Here is a 13,084-nt window from a genome sequence, read left to right as displayed (position 1 = left end):
CAGTGCCCACAAATTACCACGGATAGTGGCATGGGGGAAGCGGCGCACTGCTCGCCATCTGGTTGGCTGGCACACAACTCTCCCCCATGCTGCTTCGGGAGAAGAGCAATCCCCGCAGAGGCTTGGGAGGGAAGCTGCACACCCGCCAGCCATCCGGTGCCACCCATAATTCGGCACCGGGGTGCCCTGCACCCCTTGCACCCCCAGGTAAAGATGGCCCTGGTTGGACAAATTCGTGGAGGAGGAGAGGGCCATCGATGGCTCAAAGCCAAGATGAAAGCCAAGATGAAGGCAGCAACACCAGTTGCTAGAAATCATAGAAGAGAGTTGCTCTTGGGTTCAAATCCTGCTTGCAGGCTTCCCATGAGGACATCTGGTTGGCCAGTCTGAGGACAGGATGCTGAGCTCCGTAGGCCATTGGCCTCATCCAGCAGGCTTTTCTTATGCTCCAGATGTTACTGGAAGTCAGCAGAGCATAGTCATCCTGACTAGTAGCCATTGATAGCACTCTTCTCCTCCATAGAGTCCTTCAGGTATAGGGTGGTATAGAAATAAAATTTAACAATAGATTTGTCTGTGTTGTTTAGTCGTTTAGTCGTGTCCGCCTCTTCGTGACCCCATGGACCAGAGCACGCCAGGCACTCCTGTCTTCCACTGCCTCCCGCAGTTTGGTCAAACTCATGCTGGTAGCTTCGAGAACACTGTCCAGCCATCTCGTCCTCTGCCGTCCCCTTCTCCTTGTGCCCTCCATCTTTCCCTGCACCAGGGTCTTTTCCAGGGAGTCTTCTCTTCTCATGAGGTGGCCAAAGTCTTGGAGCCTCAGCTTCAGGATCTGTCCTTCCAGTGAGCACTCAGGGCTCATTTCCTTCAGAATGGAGAGGTTGGATCTTCTTGCAGTCCATGGGACTCTTAAGAGTCTCCTCCAGCACCAGAATTCAAAAGCATCCATTCTTCAGCGATCAGCCTTCTTTATGGTCCAGCTCTCACTTCCATACATCAGATTTGTCTAACCCTCTTTTAAAGCCATCCAAATGGGCGGCCATCACTGCCTCCTCTGCCCCCCACCTCAGTTAGAGAAAATAACATTGCAATGCATTGTATCAGGGGAAATTGCATTACAACTGTGGATATGTTAGGCAATATTACATACTGTGTATATCAGAAACAAAACCCCTTAGAAATAATCATCTCCACAAACTGATGTGTAGATGCAGGGAACTAAATTTAAGATCAGGCAAATGAGAAGCTGAGAGCATCTGTAATTGACATATGTCTCCATCCCTAAATGACACTAAACCAGGTCTTGCCATGTCTGTCACTTGCCAGGGGTCTTCAAAGGTGCAAGACTGACTCAGGATAGGAATTCTAACACCATTTACCTCCTCCCGCTGAGCGGGAAGTTATTTATCTCTCTCCCCCCTTCCCCCAGAAGGAGAAACTGGCTGGTTAAATGAGATGTGTCATTGACTGTGGTGGCAGCAAAGTTCCTCTCTGTGGCGCACAGAGTATTGTGGCCAGAGATGTGACCACACTTATTAACAGCTTCCTCCGAGAGCCTCGCAGGGAAGGAGGACGGTGGACCAGAAGGAAGAGTTTGGCAGCCAAGCTGAACAAGAAACTGGAAACTTTGCTAAGCAAAGCCTGAAACTGAGATAAAGGGGGATGAGAGGCAGGGAGAGGGGCCATCGGTCATGCTGAATCTGAAAAGTCTATTCCAACTATTTATGAATTCTCACTCCCTTCCTTCACATCACTGATGCCTTGTTTTATGTAAATGCTGTACGCTGTATGTTACGATTTACAGTTTGGCAGACGGTAGCAGTTGAAGCCGTTATGGCCTTTGGTTGCTACAAGAAACTTTCCAATTGATTGAGTTCCTGGGTTTACAGCTCTGGGCTTGGGGGCAGGTGGAGGGTTCAGCAGAGGACGCTTGGCTTTCCTCCTCCTCTCTTCTTGTCCCAAACGCCCCTGCAAAGATCGGCTCCAGGGCGGAACCCCTGTAAAGAGCTGGATCCAAGAGGCTGGTGCCCAGGGCCCTGCCGTCCAAGCGGAGGATCTGAGGTGCTGAGCGTGGCTTAGTTCGCCATTGTCTCCTTTCCGCTCCCAAGCCGTTATCAAGCAGGGACAGGCAAGGCATTTCATGTGCTTAAGATCATAAACAAGTCCCAACCATCATGTTTTATTTATTTTTGTGTCGAGAAGACTAGACAAGAATAATTAGTATTCCGGGGATGCGGAGCATGGCGTCAATCCAGGAGTTTTACTTCCCTTGTCCTTTGCATTGCGGGACTCTGCGTGCTTCTCAGCCCCTAACATTTATTTAGGCCTCACCTTCAATGCTCAGATCAGTGGCGTAGGAAGGGGGGTGCGGTAGGGGCGGGTTGCCCTGGGTGCCACCGCTGAGGGGGGTGACAAACTGGAAAAAATAAGTATTTTAAAATAAACTTATTGATGCTCCTCTCCAAGAGGCAGACAGGACTTCCCAGGTCCCGGGTGCCACCCTCCTTGCCTTGGGACCTTCGCCCCACCCCCAACCCAGCTAGCCAATCAGCTGGGGGCTGGGGGCGGGGTGAAGGCAAGGAAAGGAAATGGCAATATTGCCCGGTTGATATTTTCACCCCTCCCATTGCAAGAATCTCCTGATCTGATGTTTTGAGAAAGGAGGGGGCGGAAACTGCTCTTCTACTCTTCCGCTCCTGACTGACTGCCTGTCTCTGTGTGTGGAGAGTCTTATCTATGTAGTGACTAGATGGCTGAGTGGGAGATGTAATACTCATGCAAGCCAGTAGTTCTTTAGTTTGTAGTAGCTATTAGAAATAAAAGGAGTCATGCTTCACAGCTAGCTTCTGCGTTATTTCTACTCTGCTGAGTCTGGTCTCACTAGAAGAGAAGAAGAAGAAGAGTTTGGATTTGATATCCCGCCTTTCACTCCCTTTCAGGAGTCTCAAAGCGTCTCACATTCCCCTTTCCCTTCCTCCCCCACAAGAAACACTCTGTGAGGTGAGTGGGGCTGAGAGACTTCAGAGAAGTGTGACTGGCCCAAGGTCACCCAGCAGCTGCAGGTGGAGGAGCGGGGAATCAAACCTGGTTCACCAGATTACGAGACTACCGTTCTTAACCACTACACCACACTGGCTCATCGTGATGCTCTTCCTCCCCAATTGTGGGCCGCAGTGTTTTTGAATTCCAGTTACTGGAAACCACAGGAGGGAAGAATCCTGTTGGTGGGTTTCCCACAGACAGCCATCTTCAGATATCTCAAGAGCTGTCACATGGAAGATGGAGCAAGCTTGTTTTCTCCTGCTCTGGAGGGGAGGACTTGACCCATTGGCTTCAAGTTACAGAAGAAGAAGAAGAGTTTGGATTTGATATCCCGCCTTTCACTCCCTTTAAGGAGTCTCCAAGCAGCTAACATTCTCCTTTCCCTTCCTCCCCCACAACAAACACTCTGTGAGGTGAGTGGGGCTGAGAGACTTCAGAGAAGTGTGACTGGCCCAAGGTTACCCAGCAGCTGCATGTGGAGGAGCGGGGAAGCGAACCCAGTTCACCAGATTACGAGACTACTGCTCTTAACCACTACACCACACTGGCTCATCGTGACGCTCTTCCTCCCCAATTGTGGGCCGCAGTGTTTTTGAATTCCAGTTACTGGAAACCACAGGAGGGAAGAATCCTTTTGGTGGGTTTCCCACAGACAGCCATCTTCAGATATCTCAAGAGCTGTCACATGGAAGATGGAGCAAGCTTGTTTTCTCCTGCTCTGGAGGGGAGGACTTGAACCATTGGCTTCAAGTTACAGAAGAAGAAGAGTTTGGATTTGATATCCCGCCTTTCACTCCCTTTAAGGAGTCTCAAAGCGGCTAACATTCTCCTTTCCCTTCCTCCCCCACAACAAACACTCTGTGAGGTGAGTGGGGCTGAGAGACTTCAAAGAAGTCTGACTGGCCCAAGGTCACCCAGCAGCTGCATGTGGAGGAGCAGGGAAGCGAACCCGGTTCCCCAGATTACGAGTCCACCGCTCTTAACCACTACACCACGCTGGCTCTCAGACTGCACAGTAGTGAGTCCAGTGCACTGGGACCTGTTTTCCAGGATTGGAAGGTCTCTGAAAGTGCTCCAGTCTCCTAGCCCAGTCGGAGCAGAACCAGTTATTGAGCCCAGTCACTGACATTGGTTGAAAGGCGTACTGTCATACCCCTGGGTTTATTGAACATTGGAGGCAGGCAAGACAAGGATGAAGGCATGGGGAGAGGGAAATCAGCCGGTTGCTGGTAAAGCCCAATTAGGCTGGCTTAGAAAATATAAGGAGGTTTGCTGAGGAGAAGGGGGCTGATGGATACTTCATGTGAGTAAAAGGTGACGTGATAGAAGTTTATAAAATGCTGCATAGCATGGAGGAAGTGGACAGAGATAAGTTTTCCTCCCTCTCTGGTAACATTAGAACTGAAGGACATCCATCAGTCTACAGTCTCCCTTGGAAGGTGGTGGACTCTCTTCTTGGAGGTTTTGAAGCAGAGGTTGGATGGCCATCTGTCATGGATGCTTGAGCTGAGATCCAGCCCTGTAGGGAGGTGGACTAGATGGAAGGCTGAGGTCCCTTCCAAATCTATGATTCTGCATTTTGGGACAGTCTGTCATGGGCAGTCCTTGCACTGTTTCAAAGCACCTGAAGTCTCCTTCCTCAGCTGCCCTCTGGGTGCTACGGTGAGCATCTTCTTGCTCAGAGAAAGGGGAGTGTGACTTAGGGAAGTGCCTCAGGTACCTGCCTACAAACCTTCAAGCTGGGGTTGGACTAGATGACACTTAGGGTCCCTTCCAGGCATTGATGGCTACCAACCTTGATGGCTTTTAATGCCATACCTCCATGGTCAGAGGTGGTAATGCCTCTGAATTCTGGTTGCTGGAAACCACAGGACGGGAAAGGGCTCTGGGCTTGAATCCTGCTTGCAGCCACTGTGAGAACAAGATGCTAAACAAGGACCATTGTTGTTGTTTAGTCGTGTCCGACTCTTCGTGACCCCATGGACCAGAGCACGCCATTAGCCTGGCCAACTCAGCCAGGTGAGTGGGGTACAGGAAGAAGCAAAGATCACCAGTGCTGAAGCAGTGATTCTTCAACACCAACTTCATTGGGCTGGTCATGTTGTGCGGATGCCTGATGATCGTCTTCCAAAGCAACTTCTCTCCTCTGAACTTTTAAATGGAAAGCGTAATGCTGGTGGTCAACAAAAGAGGTTTAAAGATACACTCAAGGCAAATCTTTAAAAATGTAGTAATAAACACCGACAACTGGGAAACACTGGCCTGCGAGTGCTCCAGTTGGAGAACAGCCTTTACCAAAAGTGTCATGGGCTTTGAAGACAGTCAAACTTGGGACGCAAGGGAGAAACATGCTAAGAGGAAGGCACACTTGGCAAATCCACACTGTGATCAACTCCTGCCTGGAAACCAATGTCCCCACTGTGGAAGGATGTGTGGACCCAGAATTGGCCTCCACAGTCACTTACGGACTCACTGTTAAGACCGTGTTTATGGAAGACAATCTTACTCGGCTACGAGGGAAAGAAGAAGAAGAAGAAGAAGAAGAAGAAGAAGAAGAAGAAGAAGAAGAAGAAGAAGGTGGTGGTGGTGATGGTATCATTACTATTATTTCAGTAGGCTCTTCTAATGTTCTTGTCTTCTTTAGAATGGAATGGAAGACTGAAATGCTAGGAGTGAACTGCAAAGAAGAGCATGGCTGCTGGATCAGGCCAAAGGGGGCGCATCCGGTCCAGCATCCTGTTCTTCTCACAGTGGCCATGCAGATGCCCCAGAGGGAATTCTGCAAACAGGACCAGAGCGGTACAGCAACTTAGGATTCCCAGCAGTTGCAGTTCAAGGGCATCCTGCTCCCCACAGTGGAGGGTAGGGCCCAGAAACCTTCATTCACAATGGATTTAAGGACATTGGAGGAATCGTCTCTGGAGGAATCCAAATACACAGCGACCATTTCCAGAGGCAGCCACCAGTTCATTAGTTATCACTGATTGCATTCATTGGCCACCTTTTTTCCTGCAAGGAGCTCAAAGTGCCGTACATGGTTCTCCCCTTCCTTATTTAACACCCACAACAACCCTGCGAGGTAGGTTAGGCTGGGGATAAATGGCTGATGCCCAAGGTTACCCCGTGAGCTTAATGGCTGAGTGGAGATGTGAACCCTGGTCTTCCAGGTCCCAGTTTGTCTGACACTCTGACCACTATACCACACTCATGATGTCTAGTTTGAGGCTCCCCTCCCCCCCCGAAAAAAAGAAAATATTGTGTGCACAGTCTTGGTTTCTCTTGATGTCTGGCTATTGTAAGTAGCGTGTCAGAAAAATGATTGCAGGAGAAAGCAGACTCGGCGTCCGACTTCACAAATCTAGATTCATTTGCTGTAAATAATTCACAGATACCATTCTTCTCTTGTTATTAATTAAGATCCAATTGAAACCCCTAATATTAATTAATGTTAACATTAAGAAAAATGCCTGATTTCTGTCAGGTCTCTCCTGTCAGCCTTGAATGTAATTATCCCTTATCTTTCAACGCAGCCAGGCCCTGTAAATATAATTATGGAAATGTATGTTTACTGGAGTGTGAAAAGTAAGTCCATAAAATTAATATTGTATTTATCCTCTTACCTTTAACAGTTATTAAAATGCATCATGGATTTCCTGGCTTCTACAGACACCATTTCTTTCTTTCTTTTTTCAAGTATAGGTTGTTGCAGGCTAAGTATTCACCTCCCACCCCCAACAAAAGAAGCCACATTATGAAGAAAGTTCAAAGATTTGAGGAAACGGCTGTGATGTTTTCTGACTTTCTACCCAGATTTTGGAAAAGGGGTGTCAGAACCCCTCCTGGATGGGGGTTGCTGCAACACGGGAAAATGCAGCATTGGTAAATTCCAGTTGTGTTTGCTTGAGGGCTGACAACACAAACGTAAATGGCAGAGGATATATTTACACTAGGGCTAAAAGAAGACCCTAATCCATAGGTTGATCATTTGTGAGCTCCTCCAAACTCACACCAGATTAATCAAAGTGATTTCCCCCAGGAATGAAGGAACACATTGGCTTAATTGCAAACAATCTGAATGGATTTGGGGCCCATCCAAACTGGCAACACAACAGTGCCAGCTGCCCCTGCGACCTGCACACACACACACACACACACCCAAATCATCTGTTGGAAAATTCATTTTTTTAAAAAATAATATTTATTAAGTTTTCCAATAAAAACATACAAATACAAAACAACTACAACGCCCTTGTGGTCTCTTCCAACTCTATGATTCTATGAAAACAACACAAACAAAAAACAACAAGTATGATTTCGAAACTTACTTTCTCAACCTAATTTCCCCGACTTCCTCATACCTCACCGTTTTGTATTCTAGTTTCCTTATCCCATCAGCAAGTCCATTCCCTTATTTCCCAAAAGTTTTTTTGTTTTTTTTTGCTAATTCCATTCCTTTTCTTACTCTAATGTCTCTGAAAACCACAATGTTTTTAAGTCCATGTCAATCTAACATTCTTTAATCTTGTAATATTTATTAAGATAGTCCTTGAATTTGTTCCAATCTTCTTCCACTGTCTCTTTCTCCTGGTCTCGGATTCTGCCCGTCATCTCTGCAAGTCCCATGTAGTCTGTCATCTTCATCTGCCATTCTTCCAGAGTGGGTAGATCTGATGTCTTCCAATACTTTGCAATAAGGATCCTTGCTGCTGTTGTGGCATATAAAAACAAAGTTCTATCCTTCTTTAACACCACATGGCTGACCATACCTAGGAGAAAGGCCTCTGGTTTCTTCAAGAAAGTGTATTTAAACATCTTTTTCATTTCATTATATATCATTTCCCAGAAAGCCTTAATCCTTGGGCACGTCCACCAGAGGTGAAAGAATGAACCTTCATTTTCTTTGCACTTCCAACATTTGTTATCTGACAAGTGGTAAATTTTTGCAAGCTTGACTGGGGTCATGTACCACCTATAAATCATTTTCATAATATTTTCTCTCAAGGCGTTACACGCCGTAAATTTCATGCCGGTGGTCCACAACCTTTCCCAGTCAGCAAACATAATGTTATGACCAATATCTTGCGCCCACTTAATCATAGCTGATTTAACTATTTCATCCTGCGTATTCCATTTCAACAGCAAGTTATACATTTTTGATAAATTTTTAGTATTGGATTCTAACAGTTCTGTTTCCAATTTAGATTTCTCCACCTGGAATCCAAATTTCTTATCCATCTTGTAAACCTCCATTATTTGGTAATAGTGGAGCCAATCTCTCACTTTAATTTCTCAAAACTCTGCAGTTTGAAATTACTACCCTCCTGCTTCAAAATTTCCCAGTATCTCGGCCATGTACACTCCATATTAAGTTTTTTCACAGCTTTTGCCTCCATTGGTGAGAGCCACCTTGGAGTTTTGTTCTCCAGTAGGTCTTTATATCTGATCCAAACATTGTACAGTGCTTTCCTGACAATATGATTTTTAAAGCCTTTATGAACCTTAACTTTGTCATACCACAAATATGCATGCCACCCAAAGAAGTTGTTAAAACCTTCCAAATCTAAAATGTCTGTGTTCTTAAGGAGCAGCCAATCCTTCAACCAGCAGAAAGCTGCTGATTCATAGTAAAGTTTCAAATCTGGCAGGGCAAATCCCCCCCTTTCTTTTGCATCAGTTAAAATCTTAAATTTTATTCTGGGCTTTTTGCCCTGCCAGATAAATTTAGAAATATCTCGCTGCCATCCCTTAAAACACTCCATCTTATCCACAATTTGCAATGTTTGAAACAAAAATAACATTCTAGGCAATACATTCATCTTAATAGCTGCTATTCGACCAGACAAAGAAAGCTTCAAGTTTGACCAAATTTCTAAATCTTTTTTCACTTGGTTCCAACATTTCTCATAATTGTCTTTAAATAAGTTCATATTTTTAGCTGTCATATTAATCCCCAAATATTTTACACTCTTAACCACAGTTAAACCTGTTTCATTCTGAAACCTCTCCTTCTCTCTTACTGTTAGATTTTTCTCTAATACCTTAGTCTTTAACTTATTTAACTTAAATCCTGCCACTTGACCAAACTCTTGAATTAATTCCAAAACCCTTTTCGTACTGGATTCTGGCTCTTGCAATGTAAGTACCAAGTCATCTGCAAATGCTCTCAGTTTATATTGTCTCGCTCCGACCTGAACCCCTTTAACCAGCTGGTCTTTTCTTATCATGTTCAGCAAAACCTCCAGGACCGAAATAAAAAGTAGTGGGGAGATTGGGCACCCCTGACGTGTCCCTTTTTCTATCTTAAGTTCTTCTGTAATAACATTATTTACAATTAACTTTGCTTTTTGTTCAGAATAAATTGCGCCTATACCGTTTTCAAAACCTTGGCCTACCCCCATCCCATGGAGATTCTTCTTCATAAAGGTCCAAGAAATATTGTCAAAGGCTTTCTCCGCGTCCACAAATATCAAAACAGCTTTTGTGTTTATATTAACTTCTAACATTTCCAAAATGTCTATTATGTTCCTTACATTATCTGATAAGTGCCTTCTCGGGAGAAAGCCCGATTGATCCCTATGAATCTCCTCCATCAAAACTTTTTTCAGTCTCTTAGCTAAAATGTCAGCAAAAATTTTGTAATCCACATTTAATAGAGAGATTGGGCGGTAGTTCTTCAGTTGAGTCTTTTCAGTTTCTGTCTTTGGTATAAGCGTGATATAAGCCTCTTTCCACGTATCAGGTGCTTCTTTCCCCTCAAGTATTTCATTACAGACTTCCTTCAAAGGTTGTATTAGCCATTCTTTTAGAGCCTTATAGTATTTGGAAGTCAGTCCATCAGGTCCCGGAGATTTGCCTAATTTCATGTTTTGAATGGCATCTTCTATTTCTTGTTCAGTTATTTTCTGATTCAAAAGCACTTTGTCTTGACATGAAATTTCCTTCATCCCATTTTTCTTCAAGAATTGTTCTATATCAATCTCTTTTTCTGGCCCTTGTGCATATAATTGTTTAAAGTATCTCTGGAAGCAGCTTCTGATTTCAGTTGGATTGTTGATGTTCTTTCCATCCACTTCTAAATTTGTCACTGTATTTAATTTTTGTCTCTTCTTCAATTGCCAAGCCAAGAATTTCCCACATTTATCAGCAGATTCAAACGTTTTCTGTCTCATTTGTTTAATTTTCCATTCTATTTCTTGGTTCATCATTTCCATATATTGGATTTGGTATAATTTAATTTCTCTCAAGATCTCCTGAGACTTTGGTTTTGATCTCAATTTCTTTTCTTCTTCTTTAATTTTTTCCAAGATCTTATCCTTTTTCTCATTTTGGCTTTTCTTCTTTATTGCATTTTGTTGTATCAAGAAACCTCTCATAACCACTTTGCTTGCGTCCCAGATTACTCTTTTTTCCACATTTGTCCTCATGTTAATTTCAAAGTAGTCTCTTAGTGTTTTTTTGGCCTTTTTACAAAATTCTTTATCTCTAAATAATGAGTCATTCATCCTCCATCTGAATGTACCAGCTGTTGTTTGATTCATCTCCATCTTCACGGCGTTATGGTCGGAGCAAGTCTTTGGACAGATTTTCACTTTTTTTATCTTCGATGCCAGTCCTCTAGTAACCCATATTTGGTCAATTCTAGTCCAGGTCATTTTGGCTTCAGAAAAAAGGTTCCTTCTCTTTCGAGAGGATTTTTTAGTCTCCAGATGTCCATATTGTCAGTCATTTCAAAAAATGTTTTTGGTAACCTTCCGTCTTTAGAAATTACTTGTCTTTGTGCTTTATCCATGTTTGTAGAGACAACTCCATTCATATCTCCCATCAAAATTATATTTGAGTCCATGTAATCCAGCAAGATCTCATGCAGCTTTTTAAAAAATTCAGATTTGCCTTCATTTGGTGCGTAGATTCCTAAAATCAGAAATTTTTGGCCTTGTACTTGAATTTCAATTGCCAAGTATCTTCCTTGTTCATCTTTAAATATTTGTTTTGGCATCAATCTATCCTTTGCGTATATAACCACTCCTCTTTTTTTCACTCTGTCCGATGAAATAAATTTGTGTCCTAATTTTTTATTAATAAGTAATTTTCTATGTGCTCTTATCACATGTGTCTCTTGCAGGCAAATCAAGTCCAATTGTTGTTTCTGTAAAAGATGAAATACGTTCTTCCTCTTCCGAGGAATATTCAGGCCATTACAGTTCCAGCTCAATATTCGCAGGGCCATGATGGGGTTATTTACTTACTCCTCCTACTGCTCCCGATTGTTGCTCTTCGTCTGTTGGTGGCTGTAGTCCAAACGATAAATTTGCCAAGTCCAATATTCCTTTTCTGGTATCGTTGGCTCTTCTCCAAGTTCTGCTTCCTTCACTAAGTCTTCTTCGTGTTCTCTCAAGAATTTATCTTTATCACTCGGTGTCTTTATTCTGACTTTCTTTACTCTGTATTTGAAAGATAGGCCTTGGGGGAATTCCCACCTAAAGAAGATTCTGCTTTTTTTCAATAGTACAACCAGATCTTTGTAATCCTCTCTTGCATCTAGAATGGGCTTTGGGATATCTTTGAAGACCTCCACGTGAGAATCCTCAATTTGCAGTGTATTTTGATAGTGCAGATTTAGAATTTTATCTCTTTCCTCCTTTGATCCCAAAGTAATCAAACAGTCTCTTGGTTTGTTCTTTTTTTGTCTTATTCCAAGTCTGAATGCACTCACAATCTTGACCTCCTCCCCCTGCAGGCCTTCTTGCCAAAAGTCATAAAATTCTTTTGTAATAAAATCCACCAGATTGTCCTGTTCACTTTCTGGGACAAATCTCAATCTTAAATTACGATCCCTCCTTGAAGACCTAGCATAGCAAAGGATAAATCATGGTCTGCCAGTTTCTTTACAACTGGTGGTATTTTTCCCTGTACTTCAGTTGCAATCTCCTTAGCCTCCTCAGCAATCTATCGTGTAGTAACTGATTCCTCTAGGAGTCTTCCAATATTCTGAGCATTAGCAGTTACTTGAGTTCCCAATTCTTTTAGGCTGGAAGTATTCAAATCTAGTTTTTTTGAGATCTCAGCTACTTGTTTACTTGTATCAGTCCCTTGTTTCGTTAAAAATTCCAGAGATTCATTTATTTTTCCAAGAGCTTTCGCCAAAGCATCTTCTGCAGACATAGCTTTAGATTTTATTTGCGAGGCCGCAGCTGCTCCTACCTCTGAGGCCCTTCTTGGCTGTGTAGTACTATAAGTTTTGCCGGATCTGAGGTTTTTCTCCTGAGCCTGATCTATCTTTCCTTTGCCATCTGCCATGCCACTATCAGCCAGGCCAAGGTCAGTCCCACACTCCTAGTTTTGTTTTTACTAGTAAATTTCCAGTGGCTCAGTTTCTAGTTGCTTGGTTGTTTCTCACAATGTAACAAAGTCTCCTCTAGAGGGGGGAATTCACAGGTTACCTTCACAATTCACAGTTCTTGCAACAGATATATTGTTTCAAAGTTTCCCCCCCCCACCCCCATCTCTTCTAAAAGAGAAAGAATCCCCAGTTCCGGCACTTTTTTCTCAAATAATTACAACTATGTAACAGTCTAGGTAAAGTCCTCAACAATGTATCTTTCTCAGTTATTTCCAGGCTCACTTTTTTGACAGTTCAAGATTCTTTTTCCCTCCTTAGAAAGCAGTCCGTTCCCAGGGTATAAAAGACAGTAGGTAAAGTTCAATTCTTCTCTTTCATGCAGGTTAAATAGTTTCAATGACAGTTCTCCCTCACCGCTCCTGCCCGCTAAGTGAGGGGGTATTTTGCTTTTAGGCAATGGATTTGATATTCAAATTTAATCCTCAAAGGTTTCAGCTTAAAAGTCTCTTTGCTTTCTTCTCTCTACAATGCGGTAAGGCAGACTTCCCTTTTGTGCCTTTCCCGTGGTGGCCAATCTTTTAAACTTTAAGATCCGATTTAAGTCTTTAAATCTTTACTCTTTAAAATCCAATTTAAGCTTTTGATCCTACTCACGAGTAGATGCTTTCGGAGTCAATTTGCAGGAAGAAATCAGCGCTCTCC

At 43.4% G+C, this 13,084-nt stretch overlaps 1 long non-coding RNA gene across 1 annotated transcript in view; it reads right to left on the bottom strand.

The window, feature by feature from the left end:
- The window catches only part of LOC309350062, a 492,019-nt gene extending 487,979 nt beyond the window's left edge, over positions 1-4,040 (bottom strand). Inside the window, exon 1 of the long non-coding RNA XR_014160284.1 lies at positions 3,798-4,040. This is a non-coding gene — a long non-coding RNA (uncharacterized lncRNA). The remainder of the gene's footprint in view (positions 1-3,797) is intronic.
- Between the last annotated feature and the right edge of the window lie 9,044 nt (positions 4,041-13,084).

Source organism: Podarcis erhardii (genome assembly GCF_964252035.2).
Source record: "Podarcis erhardii genome assembly, chromosome: 1".
NCBI classification, from domain to species: Eukaryota; Metazoa; Chordata; class Lepidosauria; order Squamata; family Lacertidae; genus Podarcis; species Podarcis erhardii.
This window is presented reverse-complemented; position numbering and strand designations above follow the sequence as displayed.